Source organism: Mauremys reevesii, linkage group 1 (assembly GCF_016161935.1).
Source record: "Mauremys reevesii isolate NIE-2019 linkage group 1, ASM1616193v1, whole genome shotgun sequence".
NCBI lineage: Eukaryota > Metazoa > Chordata > Testudines > Geoemydidae > Mauremys > Mauremys reevesii.
This window is the reverse complement of record NC_052623.1, coordinates 213,339,690-213,355,761: the sequence shown is the minus strand read 5'-3', so window position 1 is coordinate 213,355,761 and position 16,072 is coordinate 213,339,690. Positions and strand designations below refer to the sequence as shown.

General features: G+C 45.6%; 1 long non-coding RNA gene across 4 annotated transcripts in view; it reads right to left on the bottom strand.

Annotated features, from left to right (window-relative positions):
* LOC120379705 overlaps nucleotides 1-16,072 on the bottom strand; it is a 30,168-nt gene extending 14,096 nt beyond the window's left edge. Inside the window, exons 1-3 of one of the 4 annotated variants that reach the window (XR_005587544.1) lie at nucleotides 15,751-16,072; nucleotides 13,907-13,933; nucleotides 1,775-5,415 (exon numbers count right to left, since the gene is read on the bottom strand). This is a non-coding gene — a long non-coding RNA (uncharacterized LOC120379705). Of the gene's footprint in view, nucleotides 1-1,774; nucleotides 5,416-5,614; nucleotides 5,894-7,307; nucleotides 7,336-13,906; nucleotides 13,934-15,750 lie in introns of those variants that run through there. The other 3 variants (XR_005587545.1, XR_005587546.1, XR_005587542.1) reach the window with 3 other exon arrangements.

Sequence of the window (16,072 nt, the reverse complement as noted above, 5' to 3'; positions counted from 1 at the left end):
TCAGCCAATTTCTTCAGCACCCTCAGATGCATTAGCTCTGGACCCATGAACTTGTGCACATCCAGCTTTTCTAAATAGTCCCTAACCTGTTCTTTCACCACTGAGGGCTGCTCCCCATACTGTGTTGCCCAGGACAGCAGTGTGGGAGCTGACCTGGTCTGTGAAGACTGAGGCAAAAAAAGCATTGAGTACTTCAGCTTTTTCCACATCTGTCACTAGGTTGCTTCCCCCATTCATTAAGGGTCTCACACTTTCCCTGACCTTTTTTCTTGTTGCTAACATACCTGTAGAAACCCTTCTTGTTACCCTTCACATCCCTTGCTAGCTGCAACTCCAGTTGTGTTTTGGCCTTCCTGATTTCACTCCTGCATGCCTGAGCAATATTTTTATACTCCTCTCTAGTCATCTGTCCAAGCTTCCACTTCTTGTAAGCTTCCTTTTTGTGTTTAAGCTCACTGAAGATTTCTCTGTTAAGCCAAGCTGGTCGCCTGCAATATTTGCTATTCTTTCTGCACATTGGGATGGTTTGTTCCTGCGCCCTCAATAAGGCATCTTTAAAATACAGCCAGCTTTCCTGGACTCCTTTCCCTCTCATATTAGCCTCCCAGGGGATCCTGACCATCAGTTCCATAAGGGAGTCAAAGTTTGCTTTTCTGAAGTCCAGGGTCCGTATTTTGCTACTCTTCTTTCTTCCTTTTGTGAGGATCCTGAACTCAACCATCTCATGGTCAATGCTGCCCGGGCTGCCACCCACTTCTGCTTCCCCTACCAATTCTTCCCTGTTTGTAAGCGGCAGGTCAGGAGGTGAACGGCCCCTGGTTGGTTCCTCCAGTAGTTGCACCAGGAAGTTGTCCCAAACCATCTCCAAAAATTTCCTGGATTATCTGAGCGCTGCTGTATTGCTCTCCCAGCAGATGTCAGGGTAATTGAAATCCCCCATTAGAACCAGGGCCTGTGTTCTGGAAACTTCAGTTAATTGTCCAAAGAAAACCTTGTCTACCCTCATCCTCCTGGTCCGGTGGTCTATAGCACATGCTCACCACAACACCACCCTTGTTTCTCTCCCTTCTAAACTTACCACTGAGACTCTCAACAGGCTTTTCTCCAGTTTCTTACTGGAGCTCTGAGCAATCATACTGCTCTTACATACAATGCAACTCCTCCACCTTTCCTCCAATACGTGTCCTTCCTGAACAGTTTATACCCATTCATGACAGTGCTCCAGTCATGTGAGCTACCCCACCAAGTCTCTGTTATTCCAATCACATCACAGTTCTTTGACTGTGCCAGGACTTCCAATTCTTCCTGCTTGTTTCCCAGGCTTCTTGTACATGCACCTAAGATAACTAGCCAATTACCCTGCTCTCTCAGTATGAATCAGGTAATATTTGAGTGGTTTGCATTGTAAGCCTCTAACTGTGTAAGTAACCAGACAGGAGAGACATTAAAATGCTCATCTCCAATTAGAGTGACCAGAGAGCAAGTGTGAAAAATCGGGACGGGGGTGGGGGGTAATAGGAGCCTATATAAGAAAAAGACCCCAAAAATTGGGACTGTCCCTATAAAATCGGGACATCTGGTCACCCTATCTCCAACAGAAGTTGTTATGCCCTGCCTGACAAGGAAGGCCCATTGACACCAGACAGACTAGAGTGCAACATTAAAGCAGATAAATATAATTTGTTTACTGTTTAAAGATATTAAGCAGTAAAGATTAACATCGGCTATCTCTCAGTGCGAGGATGATATCTGCCAAGGGGGTTTATTGGCAGGTTTAAGTGCCTGAGGAGCCCAATTCGTGCCCTGCAGATTTTCCCACAGAAGTGACAGGTGTAATCTTGGAGGAGACATAGTTGTTGGCTGGACTGTTGTGCCCTTTTCTTTCCTCCTTTGTCACTTCTCTGTCTCATGAGTACGTCTGTTCTCCTCAAAGTGAGCTGTGGCTTGGTGTGGGTGGGGTGCTGCTGTGTTCTGTTCCGCGCAGAGTCTTCCCCAGTTGATTGGGTTGATGCCTCCTGTTTGAAGGTGTACTTTTGGTATGTCTTTGAAGCACTTCCGCTGTCCTCCGCAAGCCCTGCTTCCCTGACTTACTGAGAGACGAGTACTTGCTTTTGGAGTCGAGTGTCAGGCATACGTACACAGTGGCCAGCCCAGCAGAGTTGGTATTTCATGACCTGAGCTTCTATACTGCTGATGTTGGCTGTAGAGAGAACCCTGAATGTTAGTGCATCGGTCTTCCCAGCTGATCCTGAGAATCCTCCTGAGGCAGCACTGCTGGAACCACTCCAGCCACTTGAGATGTCGTCTGTAGGTTACCCATGTCTCACACCCATAGAGAAGGGTGGGGATGACAACTGCCTTGTAAATCAAGATCTTGGTGCCTGTTTGCAGATCCCTATCATTGATGACTCGTTTGAGTAGTCTTCCAAAAGATGTGTTGACGCAGCGGATCCTGTTTTCAATTTCTGTGTTGATGCTGGCTCTTTGGGAGAGGTGGCTACCAAGCTATAGAAAATGGTCCAAATTTTCCAGGGGTTCTCCGCTGATGGTGATTTGTGGGGTACGAAGAGTAGTTTGTGCTGGTGAGGGCTGGTAGAGTACCTTGGTTTTCCTGATGCTGAGAGGGAGACCCAGGCTGTGATAGGCATCTGAAAAAAGATTTAGGGTGCTTTGCAGGTAGACCTGTATGTGCACGCGAGAATGATGCAGTCATCTGCATACTGTAGATCAGTGATGCCAATTCTTGTGATCTTAGATTTTGTTAGGAAACGTCAGAGATTGAGGAGTTGACCATCCATATGATACTCAATCCCAATTCCATCAGGAAGGCGGTCACGGATGAGCATCAGAATCAAGGCAAGGTAAATGGAGAAGAGGGCTGGAGCAATGACACAGCCCTGCTTGACACCAGTGCAAATGATGAATGGTTCGGTCTCTGAGCTGTTACACAGAATGGTGACAGTCATCCCATCAGGGAGTAGTCTGATGATGGAAATAAATTTCTATGGACAGCCAAACCTACACAGCACCTTCCATAGGGCATCATGATTTATAGAGTCAAAGGCCTTGGTTAGATCGATGAATGCCATGAACAGTTCCTGGTATTGTTCTCTACATTTCTCTGAATCTGTCGTGCCACGAAGATCATGTCAGTTGTGCCTCAAGATGGCCTGAAGCCACACTGTGATTCCAGGATGAGTTCCTTGGCAAGGGGGAGAAGGCAGTTTAGTAGGATCTGGGCAAGGATCTTCCCTGTGATGGAGAGGAGGGCAATACCTCTGTGGTTCCCGCACAAAGATTTGTCCCCTTTCTTTAATATTGTAACAGTATTGGCGTTCTTAAAGTCAGGTGGTATTTTTTCGCAGATCCAGATTTTGTGTCGAGGAAATAGCAAAGTTTGTGCTGGAGCAGTGTTCCACCACTTTTAAAAACCTCAGCTGGGATGCCGTCTGGGCCTGGTGCCTTGTGATTTTTGTCTGGGTAGTGGCACGCTGGACTTCCTCAGAAGATGCGGGATCAACAAGGTATTACTGAGTATCGTGGAATAGATGCAATGGTGTCTTCAGAGACCGTGGATTTGCGGTTTAGTAGACTCTCAAAGTGCACCTGCCATTATTGTTTAATGGCTGTATAGTCCTTGAGGAGGGTGGAGCCATCCTGGGAACATAAGGGAGTTGGGCTCATATACACTTTTTGTTGCTTGAAAGAAGCTTCTCATGTCATCCTGGTCTATAAAAACCTGGATCTCAGATGCCTTCTCTTGCCACCACTTATTTTTGATGTCATGTAGATGCTTTGAGTAAGTGATAAGCCTCATGTTTTCATTGGTTTGTTGGTCATTTTGGCAGTTACAGAATGCAGTTCTTTTCTGTTGAATTAATGCTAGGATTTCCTTGTTGTTCTTGTCAAACCAGTCTTGGTGCCGATGAGTGGAATATCCTATAGTTTCAGCACATGCACTGTGAATGGTATTTTTAAGTTGATCCCAGTACTCTTGAATGTCAAATGATGTTATCAGGCAAGTTAGAGTTTCTCAAACAGGTGTTGCTGGAACATCTTGCAGCAGTCTTGGTCTTGAAGTGCTTTGACGTTGTACCACTTTTGCTTAGTCTTTGGGTGTTTGTGGTGTGGTGGAGTGAGCTGCAGGTACATGATTGATCTTGGACATCAGCATAGTCTCAGACTCTGACTATAACATAGTCAAGGAGGTGCCAGTGTTTAGACTGAGGATGTTTCCAGGTTGTCTTAAATTTGTTACTCTTCCTAAAGATGGTATTTGTAATGAGCAGGTCATGCTCCACGCATTTGCTGAGGAGGAGAATACCATTGGGATTTACATTTCCCATCCCTTTTTTGCCTATTGTGCTGTTCCAGAGTTGGGGAGTCCCGTCTGACTCCGGCATTGAAATCTCCCAGGAGAATGAGTTTGTCTGCCTTAGGTGTGGTTGGTTGTGAGGACTGCATAGAGAGCGCTATAAAACTGCTCCTTGTTGTCTTCCTCATCATCAAGTGTTGGACGTATGCACTGATGACCGTGGAATATTGGTTGTTGCTGAGCTTGAGCCGAAGATTCATGAGATGCTTGTTGATCCCTATGGGAAGCTCCAAAAGCTGACAGGCAATCTTATTTTTGATGGCAAAGCCAATCCTGTGAATGCATCTCTTCAGTGACTTTTCTTTCCAAAAGAAGGTGTAGCCACCTTCATCCTCTTTTAATTGACCCTCATCAGCCCGGCAGTTCTCACTAAGAGCTGCAATGTCAATGCTGAGTCTTGCCAGTTCTCTAGCAATTATGGCAGTTCTTTCTGGGCATTCACTGCGCTGAGAGTCCACAAGAATGCGGACATCTCAAGTTGTGAAATTCATTGTCTTCTCTCTCTTCTTTCAGCCATGGAGTTGAGTGATCCCACTGGATACAGCCATCCAGTCGGAAGAGTGTGAGACAGCCTATGTTTGGGGCACCTTTTCTAGCCCCCTCCCTATTTGGGGTGAACAGAAGGGATCCTAAAAAGGCCTGCTCAGTCACAGTCGCTGCTGCCAAAATGCACTCCTGTCTCATCCAAGCACAAGATGACCATCACAAGGCTGCCATCTGCATGCAGAGTTGTGACTAAAGACTCCCATAAATCACTGCTCCTCACTTCACCGCCACTCATCCATCAGCGAGGCTCCTGACTAACCATGGTCCAAATTTCACAAGACCCCAGCGGTGGATCAGGCACATATAGAGGAACTTTTAGTACTCTGTGGCTATGAAGGCGGATGAGGGCTGCAGAAGGAAGGAGGCCCCTGGTTGTCTTGGATCTCCTTGCCACTGGGTCAGGGTTTTCCTCTTGTCAAGTCCCGTGTGGTCACCGCCTGCATGCCTGTTTCCCCACGTTAAAAAGAGTTCACGTGCAGGTGTCTTCCAAAGGCCTCACACCCACAGAAAACAAGAGAGGTAATTAAAAGGAAACTACCAAATTATTTTAAGAGTCATACATCCTTAAAACTCAAGATGAAGTAATAGCTGCTGCTTTCAGCAGAGTTTGAGTTAAATCAATCAAGTTAGAGGGAAAGGATTCTCCCATTAATCTTTCTGTAAAACCATAAAAAGGATTGTTCTCCTTAACTTGTTCAGTATAATTTAATCACTAATTGTAAAGGGTGAGCCACGTAAATCGAACTAACAACTTATTGGTTGTATTTTAATTGTAGAGTCAGTTTGGCTGTTGTAATGTACGCTTGTAAATTAAGATAGGAGAACTACAAGTTCACCTAGCTAGGCATATATTTCACTTAAACTGACATTTTGTAACTTCCTGCTTTATCTTTTAAGTTTAAATGAGAAATTAAATTTAAATGAGAAACCAGTTCAGTGTATTTTCCAAAGCTTCAGTGCAGACCATGTAACCTACATAGGAGCAAAAAAGTAAAATCCTTAAGTAATTTCTGAGAGCATTCTATATTTCAATAAACTTCAAGTATAATCCTATTATTCCTACAATTTCAATTGCTGCTAGCAACTCCCTCATCAGCCCTGAGAATCGGGGGAAATGTTAAATATGCCCGGAAACAGTTCAAACAATTGGAGCTGAACATTAAAGCAACAGGAGCAAATAAATTACTCTGCTCTCCTCTCAATGACTGGCACAGAAGCCCTAGATGTATACAATGCATTTTATGCAGATGGTGGTGGGGAGAGAGTAAAGCTTTGCAGAAATAATAAAAATGTTTGAGGATCATTGAGTCACTAGAAAAAAAGTGTTACTTGAAAGATGTGTGTTCAGGATGAGAATACAGAACAAAGGGAAAACAGAGTAGTTTATCACAGACTTAAAACTAAAAAAGTCAATCCTGTGATTACAGAAATTAAAAGACTCTCATTAAAGACCAGATTGTTCTGGGATGCAACACCACAGTATGTGAACGGGTACTAAGGAAGATGGATCTGACGCTAGGAGGGGAGATATGTATATGCCAAGCAGCAGAACAAACAGATACAAATAAAGCCTAGAGAAAAGTATGGAGCATATGACAGAACCATAGCTAAATCAGCAAGGGAAAAGAAATTAGATGGGCCAGGGATAGAAAAATGGAAAGCAGGAAACAATGCCAGCAACGTGACAACCAGCATGAGTATAGGAAATGCCCATCATTCAGGTGAATAGGTAAAAACTGTAATAAGCCCAACCGTTATGCTAAAATGTGCAGAGAAAGCAGGAAATTGTATGCATTTAGTGCAATAATTTATTCATCAAATGAAGAAGAAGGCTTGTTCTTGGGCACAATAATGGAGGAAGCTAAAGAACTCAAAAGATTGGCTAATTAAAATGTGCACTAATGGCACTTATGTGACATACAAGATAGACACTGGGGCAGAAGTAAATGTAATAAACTGAAATAGAAAGATATAAGGAGTCAAAAATCATGTGGGTGTATACATACACACACACAGATGGAAGAAAGGGGACGTTGATAATAATAAATATAAATCAGAATCTAGGAGTTGTAGAAAATTGATAAGGGAAGCAAAAGGACACAAGGCAAATTCTATACCCAGCAGAGTTAAGGACAATAAGGATTTTTAATATATATTAGCAACCAAAAGAATTCTAACAATTCTATTCTATGGTATTGGTCCATTGCTAGATAGAATTGATAGAATTACCAATAACAACAGCATAGGAAAGGCAGAGATGTTGAATAAATATTTTTTATTTATATTTGGAAAAAAAGAAACAGATGGGTCTCAAAATGTAACTGTAAATGGGGAATAGTCATCCAGTGAGTGTGTTTCTAGTGGGGTCCTGCAGGGATCAGTTCTTGGCCCTATGCTACTGAACATTTAATGACCTGGAAGAAAACATAAAATAGTCTGATAAACTGGTGGATCTAAAGAGTTTGATGGCAAGGTAGACAAACTGGTGTGTCAGGGAGTGGTCACACAGCTTAGCAGTAGAAAAACTTACTTGCTGTGGTGACACAAGCCCTTAGGGAAGGTGTGACCAAAAACAAAGAAAAATCACATTTAGATGCAAGGTAAACAAAGACAGCTGGAGAGCAAGTGGGGAAAGATGAATACTTAATCTTGATGGGGGATGGAGACTGCACCCCCTGGAAGTCTTCCTGTGTCTGGAAGCAGGCTCAATGAACTTTGGGAAGACAGCATGATGTCTATACCCCAGCAGAAGAGAAAAGTTTTGTCTGGACTTACTTTCCAAAGATGACATTTCAAAGGTTCACTGGACTATAAAAAGAAAAGGCAGGTGGTGGCGGGGGGGGATGGTGAGAGAACCCCATAGTTATCCATTAATGGGCAGATACAAGAGGCCAAAGCACTTGTACATATGATAAAATGTATCCTTCAACCAAGGGGGGTTGAAGACTCGGGGAACTGAGTTTAGGTGAGAAACCTGCATAGGCAAAGATTGTACCTTGCTGAAATTAAAGTTTTAGAAGCTTACTTCTACTATCTTTATTCTTTGTACTTGATATCACTTAATCTTAAATCATTTTGTTAAATAACAGCATGTTTTACTGTTTCTATAAGTCACTTCAGTGCTGTGATTGGAATAAGAGTTTGTCAAACCCCAATTAAATTAATGAACTGTAGTGTATTGTCTCTTTAAAAGGAGCAACAAACAATTTCTGTAAGTATTGCAGGACGGGGCTGGACACAGCAGGGAGATGTCTCTAGGGAGCTCGGCCCTCACTCTTTGATACTTGCAAGGCAAGGTTTGGACTGGCAGAGTCCTAAAGGCAGACAAGCTGGTGTGTCACTGAGTTATCCCATAGCTTGGCCATAGCACGTGCTCAGCACAATAGCACTTGCTGAGGCTGAGTGGGGTAACAGTGACTCAGTTCTGGGACACCCAGCAGATTTCACATAGGCAAACTGTTTTGGGGAAATGCAGAACTCTGATAGTGTTGGGGTGCCTCTGCATAAAGTAAGTAGGTGGTGGAAGCCAGGGTGTGAGTGGCATGCTTGTAGGCTGGCTGGTGTCAGCAAGACTACAAACTGCAGTGGCACAGCATTTAAGGAACCCAGATTTGTAGGGCAGACACTACCACCACCTTACTGGCCTGGATTGAACCCCATGGTGTCACACTGGGGGAGTCACAACAGGATTTACGCACAACTTGCTATTTTAACTGAGGTTTACATTTTAAGCACTGGTGACGTAGTTTTTAGTGATTCCCAAGTGCAAAGGCAGGGAACAGTCAAAGACAGGTTAGAGTTTTATTACTTTGTTTGCTTATTTCAGGAAGGAAATAGAACAAAGCAAAGTATAGTGTAAAGATAAGTAAGCAGCAGGAAAGGCAGGAGGAGCAAAGAAGCATATGCTGAGCTCACCAAGAGGCAGTCAGAAGTGCGTGAGGCCCCAAACTGGACACAATACTCCAGATGAGGCCTCGCCAATGTCAAATAGAGAGGAATGATCACCTCCCTCGATCTGCTGGCAATGCCCCTACTTATACAGCCCAAAATGCTATTAGCCTTCTTGGTAACAAGGGCATGCTGTTGACTCATATCCAGCTTCTCATCCACTGTAACCCCTAGGTCCTTTTCTGCAGAACTGCTTCCTAGCCATTTGGTCCCTAGTCTGTAGCAGTGCATGGGATCCTTCCGTCCTAAGTGCAGGACTCTGAACTTGTCCTTGTTGAACCTCATCAGGTTTCTTTTGGCCCAATCCTCTAATTTGTCTAGATCTCTCATATCCTATCCCTACCCTCCAGCGTATCTACCACTCCTCTCAGTTTAGTGTCATCTGCAAACTTGCTGAGGGTGCAATCCGCACCATTCTCCAGATCATTAATGAAGATATTGAACAAAACTGGCCCCAGGACCGACCCTTGGGGCATGCCGCTTGATACCGGCTGCCATCTAGACATGGAGCCATTGATCACTACCTGTTGAGCCCGATGATCTAGCCAGCTTTCTATCCACCTTATAGTCCATTCATCCAGCCCATACTTCTTTAACTTGCCGGTAAGAATACTGTGGGAGACCGTATCAAAAGCTTTGCTAAAGTCAAGGAATAACACATCCACTGCTTTCCCCTCATCCACAGACCCAGTTATCTCCTCACAGAAGGCAATTAGGTTAGTCAGGCATGACTTGCCCATGGTGAATTCATGCTGACTGTTCCTGATCACTTTCCTATCCTCTAAGTGCTTCAGAATTGATTCCTTGAGGACCTGCTCCGTGATTTTTCCAGGGACTGAGGTGAGGCTGACTGGCCTGTAGTTCCCCGGATCCTCCTTCTTCCCTTTTTTAAAGATGAGAACTACCTTAGCCTTTTTCCAGTCATCCAGGACCTCCCCCGACCGCCATGAGTTTTCAAAGATAATGGCCAATGGCTCTGCAATCACATCCACCAACTCCTTTAGCACCCTTGGATGCAGTGCATCCAGCCCCATGGACTTGTGCTCACCCAGTTTTTCTAAATAGTCCCGAACCACTTCTTTCTCCACAGAGGGCTGGTCACCTCCTCCCCATGCTGTGCTGCCCGGTGCAGCAGTCTGGGAGCTGACCTTGTTTGTGAAAACAGAGGCAAAAAAAGCATTGAGTACATTAGCTTTTTCCACATCCTCGGTCACTAGGTTGCCTCCCTCATTCAGTAAGGGGCCCACACTTTCCTTAACTTTTTTCTTGTTGCTAACATACCTTAAGAAACCCTTCTTGTTACTCTTAACATCTCTTGCTAGCTGCAACTCCAAGTGTGATTTGGCCTTCCTGACTTCACTCCTGCATGCCTGAGCAATATTTTTATACTCCTCCCTGGTCATTTGTCCAATCTTCCACTTCTTGTAAGCTTCTTTTTTGTGTTTAAGATCAGCAAGGATTTCACTGTTAAGCCAAGCTGGTCTCCTGCTGTATTTACTATTCTTTCTACACATCAGAATGGTTTTTTCCTGCAACCGCAATAAAGATTCTTTAAAATACAGCCAGCTCTCCTGGACTCCTTTCCCCCTATATTAGCCTCCCAGGGGATCCTGCCCATCAGTTCCCTGAGGGAGTCAAAGTCTGCTTTTCTGAAGTCCAGGGTCCGTATTCTGCTGCTCTCCTTTCTTTCTTGTGTCAGGATCCTGAACTCAACCATCTCATGGTCACTGCCTCCCAGGTTCCCATCTACTTTTGCTTCCCCTACTAACTCTTCTGTTTGTGAGCAGCAGGTCAAGAAGAGCTCTGCCCCTACTTGGTTCCTCCAGCACTTGCACCAGGAAATTGTCCCCTACACTTTCCAAAAACTTCCTGGATTGTCTGTGCACTGCTGTATTGCTCTCCCAGCAGATATCAGAGTAATTCAAGTCTCCCACGAGAACCAGGGCCTATGATCTAGTAACTTCTGCTAGTTGCCGGAAGAAAGCCTCATCCACCTCATCCCCCTGGTCTGGTGGTCTATAGGACACTCCTACCATGACATCACCTTTGTTGCTCACACTTCTAAACTTAATCCAGAGACTCTCAGGTTTTTCTGCCATTTCATACCGGAGCTCTGAGCAGTCATACTGCTCTCTTACACAGAATGCAACTCCCCCACCTTTTCTGCCCTGCCTGTCCTTCCTGAACAGTTTATATCCATCTATGACAGTACTCCAGCCATGTGAGTTATCCCACCAAGTCTCTGTTATTCTCAGGAGCAACAGAAGCTTGCTGAGCTGAACAAATGGAGGCAGCTCAAAGAGAAGAAAAGGGTCAAGTCACACCCATGGGACTGAGGAGGAAGGACATACTTGTGTACCTGATCAGGGGCTAGCAGACAACCAGATGTGGGTATGATGGACCCCATTACTCTGCCTGTAGCCTGAGTCATTATGGACACTACAAGCTGCTCTGGGATTGGGAATGTGGGAAATATGTTCTGTAAAGATGTGATAGGTACAAACCCACCATAGCTAGGCTCAATGGCTGAGGAGGTAAATCCTCACCAGGGAAATTGAACTAGTGTTGAATACGGCTGACCCAGCTAAAAAGGTGCTGTGACCCAGGATCTGCTAGGAGTGGTGGGATCTGGGCATAACTAGGAAAGCTGTGAGCCAGAACTCTACGGGGAGTGGGGCAGACTCAGGGTGACAAGAGATGTGGTTTCACCCCTTTTGGGGGTGACAGAACCTTTACTGGTTTGGGTGACCCAGGTGGGTGTGACACAACTGGTGGGGGTGTAGTAGGGAAAGAGGACCTGGAGCACTGGGCCTGCTACAAGATCTAAGCCCTGAAACAGAGCCTCTAAACCAAAGTCAGGCCATGTATTAAAGCAAATGCTTAAAAGTTCACTGTCCAGTATGTGAGCTTGGCAAAGTTGTTGCTAGGCACTAAATATTTATGTAAATATATTCCAGGTAGTACAGCAGATACTTCTCCATCTAATACAAGATGGTTTGCAATTTAATGAAGAGGGATGTTTTGTCCAGGAGAGCAGGAACAAGGGTAGGTAACAAGTGGATGTGATGAAATACTTAAAGTGGTGTGTAAGTTGTGTAGTCCAATTATTTTCCTCATCCTATAAATGTCAGGGTACTTGCCAGAATTCATTGTCCAGCCTAGGGGCAGCAGAAAGTCCCACCCATGACTGAGCTGAGTCCATTGTAATAGGCATACGTGTGGTCATGTACGTCACCACAGAGCCAGGGCACTAGGACCGTGCTCTGTTGACAGTAAACCTGGCTGAGCGCCTTCACCACTGAACCATGCCTGTTGTCTTCCTTTATGAGTAATATCGAGGTCTGCTGAATTATCTACTTATAACATTGGAGTTTGAAAGACAGAAGCACTTAGAAGCCTAAACAGCATTACTGAGGCAACATTCCAGCCTCCAGCACTTAACCACACTGGGTAGCACTATCAAGGTCTGCTGAAGCAGCTATCTACGCCGAGCTGGACAGCACACTGAAAGAACACACACATGCAAGCCAGCCGACAGCAGGGGTAGTGGGGGGCATATGAATGTTGGAGGTACCCCTTAGTCCTGTGGTTCCCAAGCTTTTCAGGGTCATTCCCCCCCCCCCCACCCCCTTCTCTGCACCCTCTCCCAGAGCCAGGGCTGGGAACAGGGCTTCTGTGGGGGAGGGGGAAGAAGATGCAGATGGGTAAGGGAGCCGCAGCTGGGGACAAGAGTGGGGCTAGGGCCTGAGGCCAGGTGCAGAGCCTCAGCCAGGGGCCAAGGCCAGGGGTGGAGCCGGGGCCATGTCTGGGCCAGAGCAGAGCTGGGACCAGAACTCCCTCCCAGCCCCCCCCCAACATTCCTCTGTGATGCTTCTCACTCCTGCTGGGATGTAGACATCACACCCCACAGTTTGGGGACCTCTGTCTTAGTCAATGGTTCAGTCTGAGGGTTCAATGTATTTAGTTTGCTGCTCCTTTAAAGAGACTACACTGCATCTTATTAATTTAATTGGGATTTAACAAATTCATATTTCATTCACAGCTTGGAACTAGTTTATAGTAAAAGTAAAACAGGTTTATTTAACAAAAAGGACACAGGATTAAGGATAAGTAAACAGAAGTAAAATTATGCTTCTAAGACTAAAACTGAATTTCAGCAAGTTGCAGTCTTTGCCTACAATCTCACTTAAAGTCAGTTCCCAGAGCCTTCAACCCTCTTGGTTGAAGAATTCACTCTTCTCAGATATAGAAGTGCTCTGGTCTCTTACCTGCCCATGAATGGACAATTATGGGTCTTTTTGTAGTCCAGTGAACCTTTGGCATGCCTTTGAAAAGGAAGCCTAGACAATGCTTCTCACTCGTGCTGGGGTATAGACATCATGCTGTCTTCCCAAGTTCTTTGGCCCTGCTTCAAGAGGCAGGAAGGCTTCTGGGGGCATAGTTTCCAGGCCCCACCAAAATTCAGGATAATTCATCTTTCCCTACTTGTCCTTCTGATGGCTTTGTTTGCCTCGCACACAAGTGTGCTTTTCTTTGACTTTAGTCACACCTTGCCTAATTCACATCAGACACACATTCAAGCGGGCAGAACCATATTCCTTTGTCTGAAACAGGCATGACTTAGGCTCTGCTTGCCAAAAACATTTTAAGAGCACATTTGCAGTACTTATCTGTGAAGTGCTTTGTGGTTTACCATACCTATATCTCACAATCAGCGTGATTATAAAGATTTTAATAACTTTTTAGTGAAATTAGTTTTCCAATGCCACCTTTTTAGTATAAGAGTTGTTGACATGGTGGTTCTATGCTCTAATGCAGTGGTCCCCAACCTTTTTGTGGCCAGTAGCACATTCATGTTTTCAGAAGAGTGTGGCGGGCGCCAACAATTTTTCAAGACTTATTTTGTATTTGTACATTAAATAATACAAAAAACATCATATTTAATATTACATAATATATGAATCCATAAGATAAAAGGGTAATTTTACATGTAAAAGGTATTAATTAAATTATTCGGCAATTACTCTTTCATCTTACCATGTGAATTTCCTCTTTTTTATCTACCTGTAAGAGAAAATAAGGAGTTTTTACAAAATAAATATCATAAAGTTTTCATGTTATTTATTTTAAAAAAGTAAAATATATTTGGACCAGCAATTCAACATTTATTATTCTTACTTTAACATAGAATGAAGCCTGCAGTCCCGGAGTTCTCTGTCCCCGGCAGGGGCGGGGCCGCGGCTTCTCTCCGGCTTTGAAGCCATAGCCTGGTGCCTGCTGGGGACAGAGAACACCGGTGCCTGCAGCCTGCAGCACTGGAAAGAAGCCATGGCCCCGCGCCTGCCATTGACAGAGAACTACGGGGCTGCAGGCGCCGGTGTTCTCTGTCCCTGGCAGGCGCAGGGCTACAGCTTCTCTCCAGCTTCTCCGGGGCTGCAGGCGCAGGTGTTCTCGGTCCCCGTCAGGCGCCGGGCCGCAGCTTCTCTCCGGCTTAAGCCACGGCCCCGCGCCTGCCAGGGACAGAGAACACCAGCACCTGCAGCCCTGGAGTTCTCTGTCCCCAGCAGGTGCTAGGCCATGGCTTCTCTCCCCTGCTGGGCACTAGGCGGGCACACATAAATGCCCCGGCGGGCACCACGGCGCCCACGGGCACCACGTTGGGGACCACTGCTCTAATGGGCCTGTGTCACAGGGGACTTCTGGCTCTGCAGCACAGACTGTAGAGCAGATGGAGGCAGTACAAGGCAGGCAAGATAATTCTTTAGCTCTAGCCCCACATCACCAGAATAGTCAGAGGACTGTCCACTTCTGCAGACCCAAAACCAAGTGTTTGGGCTGCTTCTGACCCTGCCAGCAGCAGGTGCCATTGAGGGAGAGGGAGAGGAAGGATTTGAGCCAAGGTTGTTTTTTTCTGAACACAGAGGGTTGTATGTGTGTTCTAAGCCTGGGAATGTTGGGTGGAAGAGGGATCAGAGTTGAGTGGGTGGGTCTGAGCTATGCACAGTTTAAGAAGAGATAGGTTCTTAGGCTTAGTCTCACATGGTGGAGATGGGGACCAGTGTCTGAGTAGCTGGGGTTGTGTTGGAAAGGTTCTCATCTGGGATGGTGGTAAGTGGGGGAGTTGAATGCGGGGCAAATGGAATCAATTGGCAAATGAGCCAGTTTGTGGGTGAATTGGAGATGTGAATGTTTGGGTAGGATAGTAGTTTGGGAAGGGGACAGGTTGGAATAAGGACAAAACAGTAAGTGGGTCTCCGAGGGACAGATGCGGTTTTCTTCCCCTCCTTGCCTTATACTCTAGAGTGTCTAAGTGTTTTTATTCTGAAAGAGTGAAGCTGCCATTTTGTCTTCCCACTTCTTCACCAATCCCACCCCAAATGTTTCCCTGTGATGCTTCTTCCCCTGCTTTGATCCCCTAAGTGATTGACCTTCTATCCTGGGAATGTCCACATCTGCAAACTCTGCTATCAGTTTAACTGCTGTATCTAAGGTACCTGGCTGACACTACCTGATCCATACCCTTATGTTCTCAGGGAGGCACCAGAAAAAATAATAATGAAATAAAATAAAGAGTGCCTATAATCTCTACCAGAGTTTGAGTGTCTGGTCTCAGCCACTACATGGCCCAAAACTTCTGTCTATGCATTTCAGTGACCAGACCCACCCAATCCAGGATGGCCACCTCAACCACCCCAGATCATTTAGAGTCTCCTAGGCCACTTAAGCTTCTCCAGTCAAATAGGTGCCAGCTACAGGGCCCAGGTTCCCCATCCCAGCCTGCAGCCATAGCCACTCTCTGAAGGCACCCAGGAACACATCAGGGTCAGCTGCAGGGCCTATTTGTCCAAGGCCCAGTCCCTGATTGCCATTACAGAGCTCACCCTTCTTTGTAGTAACTGCTACTGCTGCAGCACATTCACTTGCTCTCAGATGAGGTCATGCAGGCTCTTTTACTGCTTCAGCTGCCAAGCAAGCAACACCTGCCTCTCCAAGTGGTGAGACTCCTGGAAACTTTGCATAGTCATCTACATCTCCTTTTGCTGTTTCACCAGGTATGACAAGGTCTCCTCCATTGTGCAGGTCACAAACCCCCACACCAGCTATGATCCTAGATAAGCCCAAACATATGACAGGTCATTACCCAATTCCTCTTTTCTGCCTAGCCACACACTGCTCAGAGACCTTCTCACTCCACAGGGTAGG